The sequence below is a fragment of the Benincasa hispida genome, chromosome 4 (genome assembly GCF_009727055.1).
Source record: "Benincasa hispida cultivar B227 chromosome 4, ASM972705v1, whole genome shotgun sequence".
NCBI classification, from domain to species: Eukaryota; Viridiplantae; Streptophyta; class Magnoliopsida; order Cucurbitales; family Cucurbitaceae; genus Benincasa; species Benincasa hispida.
In genome coordinates, this window is record NC_052352.1 from 993,631 (window position 1) to 1,000,351 (window position 6,721).

General features: G+C 31.5%; 1 long non-coding RNA gene across 1 annotated transcript; it reads left to right on the top strand.

Annotated features, from left to right (window-relative positions):
- Positions 1 to 1,136: 1,136 nt before the first annotated feature.
- Positions 1,137 to 3,451, top strand: LOC120076647. Its single transcript, XR_005481594.1, has 3 exons — positions 1,137 to 1,718; positions 2,843 to 3,151; positions 3,235 to 3,451. It is a non-coding gene; the product is annotated as an uncharacterized LOC120076647 (long non-coding RNA).
- Positions 3,452 to 6,721: the final 3,270 nt, after the last annotated feature.

Genomic DNA, 6,721 nt, shown 5'->3' on the forward strand with positions numbered 1-6,721 from the left:
TTTTTGTTTATAACAATTTAGTCTTTATACTTTTCAATTTTTAATAGTTTAGTCCATATTCTTAAATTTTGTAACGATTTAGCCTCTATGATTCTATGAAATTTCTATGAACTTCTAAATTTGTAACAATTTAGTCATGACCTTTAATAAGTATCAGATTAGTCCTCGTCTTTATTTTGAAACAATTTATTGGCTATTATAGTAAAATGAAATTTCTTATACATGTAGATTGATAAATTGATTAAGAGTCAAGTTTGTTTATAAATTATAAAAACCTAGTTGTATAATAAAAAATGATAATTAAGTTTGAAGAATTTACGTGATAAATTGTTTCAAATTTAAGAATATAAAAGACTAATTTGTTAGTTGGAGTAAGTTGTTAGTCTACAGTATATCAAGTATGAAATTAAGTCAAAAGACTGAGTCAGAGTAATTACTAATTTCCCAATATTTTATTGTTTTATTATAGTATAAATCAGAAATCAGAATGGGAGGATTTAAACCTGAAGTGTGGGTGGGGTTCAAAATCAACAAATATGTCTATTGAATTGTCACTTTAAATAATTGTTTGAGTTATTTATTCTAAAAACAACTGTGACCAAATCTTCTTTGTTAGAAAACAGCTCTATTTCAATGGTTGATGATGTTATTTTCAAGGTTCAAAATGTTGATATCGATGTAGAAATATTGATGAAAATATCAATTAAAATATATAAATATTTTTAAAAAATTATAAAATAAAAAATTTAAATTTAAATTAATAAATAAACCATTTACATTTTTTAAACATGTTAAAATGTTTATTGTTCATATCATATTCACATTACTGACATTTTAGTGCTTATTTTATGATTATTTTTCAATATAATGAAAATATTGATTCACATCCCGTGTAAATGTAGAAATATCGATAAAAATATAACATGTCATGAAAATTTAATATTTAATAGAGGATGACATGTCCTCCCTCATCTTTATTAATTAAGGAGTGATACAATAAAACAGACAATTGGGGACCCATGATTTAGACATAATCACTTTGGAAACAATGATTAAAATAGCTCCACGAGAAAAAATCAATTTCAAATCTCACTCAATGAAGAGCCAAAGAGTTTCAAGTGTTTTCAAATCTTTTAGGAACACTTTGGAAATTTTCTGCAAATCATACCAAATTGTGTCGTAATGGAATATGACCCATATTTTGAAAAAAAGGAAAAAAATTTGCTATTGTTGAAACACCTTAAAACGTAACAGAAGCCCTCGTTAGCTCAGGCTTCTTTAATCTTACTCACTCATATGCTCCATAATGTTGGTCAATCTCTCTGTCAATCATGTTCTCACTCTGGTTCAAACTCTAGCTCTCATTCTCTCTCGTGCTCTCTCTTTTGATCGAGCTTTTCTTGATTTTGAAGGTGAAGAGGATGTTGAGAACAGGGGAGGGAGGGAGGAAGGAGATGAGAGGGAAAAAAGACGAGAGAAGGAAGTGAGAATTTGTTTTGTTTTATTTGCGGCAATTTCTCTAAGTGGATGTTTGATGGGTGAGGTGGACTTAGGTTGGGTGGGCTTAAAAAGCTCATCCGATGTTTGATGTACGTTGAAATTAAAACGGTGAGTTTAAAACTCACCGTATTACCTTCTCAATCTCTCTCCTCATTTCACGCCTCAATTGCAGGTTCTTAATTACTCTACCCCGTAAAATGAAGGGAGAAATTGAGAAGGTATGTCTTTCTCTCAGTCTTTTTTCATTTCTTCTTAGATCAGATAGATCTGAACGATTTTCTTGTAGATCAATGATATTTCAGTAGATCTAACCATTTTCTTGATAGATCTAACTATTTCTTTAGTATACATGGACGATTTTACAGGAGATCTAGTTTTTTTTTTTTGTTGTGATCTAATTTTTTTTTTCGATTACTTTGTTTGACGCTAAAAATTTATACGTAGTTCTCTTGATTTCCTCATGCATGTTCAATTATCCGATTCCAGACTGTTTGATTTATCTTGCATGTTTGTGACTACCTAGGGTTTACTCCTATAGTTTTTTTCCCTCTTACAATTTCTGTCCACTATTGTTTCCACGGGTTCGAATGGGTTATATTTTTTTTATCCATTTATATTGTATTAAATCCGTATCTATTCTTCTTTCCCTGTTGATATCTATTCTGTTTCCTGACAGTTTACTATACTTTTTTTTTTAATCTAGATTTCTTGCTGCTTCAATATTAAAGCAATATGTCCTTCCTTAGGGGTGGAAACGGTTCGGTTTTAGTGGTCAAACCAAACCGATTTATTGGTTCAAATCAAACCGAACCGAGCCGTATATATGCTGTTTGGTTTCAAATTCGGTTTTGGCATTTTTTAAAAATCTATGTTATATTCTTTTTTTAATTAAAAACGGTTCGGTTCGATTCGGTTTTAAATTCGGTTTTGTTCTTTAAATTAAAAGCGGTTCAATTTAAAATTCGGTTTTACTCTTTTTTTAAATATATATATTAGTTAAAAACGGTTCAGTTCTGTTTCGTGAAACCGAATTGAACCGAATTTTTCGGTTTCACTGAGTTTTCGGTTCGGTTCGGTTTTTTAGAAACGGTTCGATTTTTGCAGTTTGAATGACCACCCCTATCCTTCCTTCACATTTTTCTTATGCTTTTCTGTCAAAATTGGACAGCGAGTAGGAGATGTTGACCATGTTATTGGAGCTTGGGGGGAGGGGGAGTGTTTACTATAATTACTGTTTGAAATTTATTGAGGCTAGGTGCACTTAAGTTTACCTAACCTTCCTCACCAACCATCCTTATTGTATTCTCTACTTATATTCCAATTTGTCCTCATATTTTTTTAGACTTATCCACGGACTCCTTTGATAAAGTGTGTTGGTAAGTCCCTGATCCTTCCTTATTATTTCAACTTTCTCTTAAATCCGTTTTAATTCTAGTATGTGTTGTCTAGCTGTTGCAATATACTTTGTTTCCTTCTTCCACCTCTAACGTCAACTTATTCCATCCATATAAGGTATGCTTCCTTCTTTCCTTATAATCGAAGTAAGATCTGTCGTTAACATTTTCTTGTTTTTGTTAGGCCTTGAACATATTATTCTACCCCCCTAGTTATGGACTGTCTCGACCCTCGCTCACTCCAAACATAAACAAAGGTATGATCTTGTATATTTTATTACTACTTCAATCGTATTAATATACACTATGGTCTAACTACACTTCTTTTTCTTTCGTGTAGAACCCAAACTAATTGAACATACCTTTCGTAACTAGTTTGAAGTTCGTAAGTTTTAAGTTTGGAATGATCTTCGTTACTGTCTATTCTTTCTTGTACTTATTGGGAACTGTTTAGTTGAAATGTATTATGGTTATGTATTTTGGACTTGTATGTTAGACATTTTCCCATATTTTCTCCATTATGAGAATATTGGATTTTTTTTTTATCCTCTGTTTCTTCCGGAAGACTATTATAACAAAAAGTTATTAGGAAAAATATTATTTTGTATTGTTAAATTATGGGTTGTATCAATTTAAACCTTCATTTATCAAATGAATTAATTTAAATCATAAGTTTTCTCAAAAGTATATTAATTTACATCTTCCATTACATTCGGTTTGGATCAACATAGTATCAAACTTATAATTTTGTTAATTAAACCCCTACATTTTCACAAACGAATGAATTTGAACTTATAACTTTGTTAATTAATTCTATTGATGTTTTCAAATATTAATCCTGCATCAATTCTATTTGTTCATTTTATTAATCTAAATTTAATTATATGTTTTGCATAATATTTCTAAAATAAGTCTAAGGAGTATTAATTAATACGCTTATGAAAAGTTCAAAGTTTCAATTGATACCATTATTATTTTACGATTTAGATTATACAATATAAATATAAAAATGTACAAGCTAAAAATTTTTCCGAGTAAAACATGCTAACAGAAGAAGTAAAATATGCTAAAACCCACTTACCTTAAAAATATGCTAACATAAGAAAAATAATAACTAAATCTTCCCAAGTTAGGATAAATTGATTATTGGGTTTGATATTTTACTGATATCATATTCAAAGTTAATAGGTTTCTATTGATTTTTTTATTTATATCATTTTTAAGTCTTAACTAACATTTTAAAACTACACGCATGAAATAATTCAAACAACGTATATTGAAACTTTGAAAATAAGAAAGACATAGCAATAAAATGAAAAAGGTCTTAAAATAAAATTTAAAAATTTACTAGGTACATGTAAGTATTCAACCAAATTTCTAATCTTTTGGGAGTGAGATGACAAGGACCTTCCTAGAAATAAGTTTAGCTACTTTGGTATTTTTCTATACATTTTTTGTCCACTATATAACTTTTTCGAAAATTTTAACCATCAAATAATTGTCCAAATTGTTTTATAATATGAAAGTATTGTTTTGTTTTAATGTACATATATTACATTTTAAGTTGATATTTATTATATTGGTTACACTGAGTTGTTGTAGGTTAGGTTAAGTAAGTCCCAAAACTATCGTTACAAACCAACTCTAAATTTTGCTTAAATTATAGACTACTATAATAAATTTTAGACAATCCCAAAAATTGTAGACTATAATATCAAATTTTATGAAAATCCAAATATGTCAAGTATTATAATACTTATGTCGACTTCTATCACTATTACGTAGAGACATTTATAATGTGTCAACTATAATATCTAGTTGCACACTTTAGTCTTTTATAGGTGGAAAATAGTTGTATGAGGGAACCCTTATACCATAACCTCTACATCCTAACTCCAAAAAAGAAAAAAAAAATCATTCATTTCAACGTTCATTACTGATATTGACTACCCTTGTTCTGAAAATATAGGTGGATGGGAAAACACAAATTCTATGTCATTTTCATTGGTCGTATCCCAGGGATCTACTTATCATGGCATGAATGTCATGGACAAGTCAATGGGTATAAGAGGACATTATACAAGTCGTATGAAACATTCGATGAAGCGGAGACGCATATGGGTCTAACAGTATAACGCACATTAGACAAGTTAGTAACTAAGGCGTAGGACAATGTTGTACAATTATTACAACTGTAATAGGCTTCATTTTTTGGATGATCGTAATGTATATTTAGCTCGAGATAGTCGGATATGAGTGATGTACTAGGTTGTCATGACTTATCATTTTGTAGCTAAACCCAAGTTCATTGATTCTAAGCGTAATTCATCCATTCAGAATCTACATACTTCCCCCATTACCCTAGTAAGATGGAAACTGTTCATGAGCTATTTAAAATCATAAGAAATATTACTGAGTCTCAAAGACAATTGTTCTTCACATTGACAACGCTGCTTAACAATAATAGAAGGATAGAACAACAACAACCAGTGAACGTTAGATACTGCATTCGACAATTGACGTTCTTCCGCCTTATTTACGAGAGTGACTTGGCGTGTCGTAAGAGTATTCGGATGGATAGAAGGATATTTATGATTTTATGCAACATGATTAGAACAACGGGATATGTTTGGAGCCAAGTAGATGTGTTGGTATTGAAGAGATGGTGGCAATGTTCCTACACATTCTTGCTCATGATGTGAATAAGAGAATAGTACGCACACATTTTCCGAAATCTGGCAAGATGATTTCGAGATATTTTAGTGCAGTTCTTAGAGCAGTAATACAGCTACACACAGTGTTATTGAAAACCCCTGAACCAGTTAGAAGTGTATGTACCGATGGACGATGGAAATGGTTTAAGGTAGAAAAAAGTTCTAGTACCGTTCTGTTAATGCATCCGAAATAAATTGTGCTGACATTTTCTCGAATTATCATAATTAAAAAATTTCAACAGAATTGTTTGGGTGCATTGGACAGCACGTACGTGAAAGTGAATGTCAGTATCGTAGGTTAACCATGATATAGGACGAGGAAGTGGAAAATCGCCACAAATGTTCATGTTGTATGTGACCAAAACGAAGAATTCATCTTCGTTATGCCAAGCTGGGAGGGCTCGGTCGCCGACTCTAGGGTCCTGAGGGATGCAGTTGTGCGATCACATGGATTGAGGGTTCCAAAGGGTATAAAAATCAATCATGTACATAAGCAACCTTCAGTTACTTCATTAATAGACATGTACTACAATCCCAAAAATGGTACACCGTACTACTACCTATACAATGGTGGCTATCTAATGTTGAAAGATTTTTGGCTCTGTATAGAGGGGAACGCTACCATCTCTCAGACTGGTGTGGCGCGAGCAACACACTGACAACACCGAGAGAATTTTTCAACATGAAGCATTCGTCGGCAAGAAATGTTATCCAACAAGCATTCGGACTTTTGAAGGACCAATGGACAATTTTTAGGGAAAAATCCTTCTACTCGGTACAGATCCAATGTCGAACGATAACTGTATGTTGCCTAATTCATAACTTAATCACAAGAGAGATGGGGATCAGTGCTTCACTTGATGATTCGCTGGACGAGAATTTTGCTTCTGCTGTTACGGAGGGAGAGAATATTGAATTTATAGAGAACTTAAACGAATGGACCAAATTTAGAAATGATTTGGTTGCCGAAATATTTTCTCAATGGCAAAGATCATGATTAAGTTTTCTGAAGAAAAACATATTAGAATATCCTATCTATTTGTTGAACAATATTCTCGTGCTTCATTTATGTCGTGAACATTTTTAATTCGACTATTTCAATCCATGGTTTCA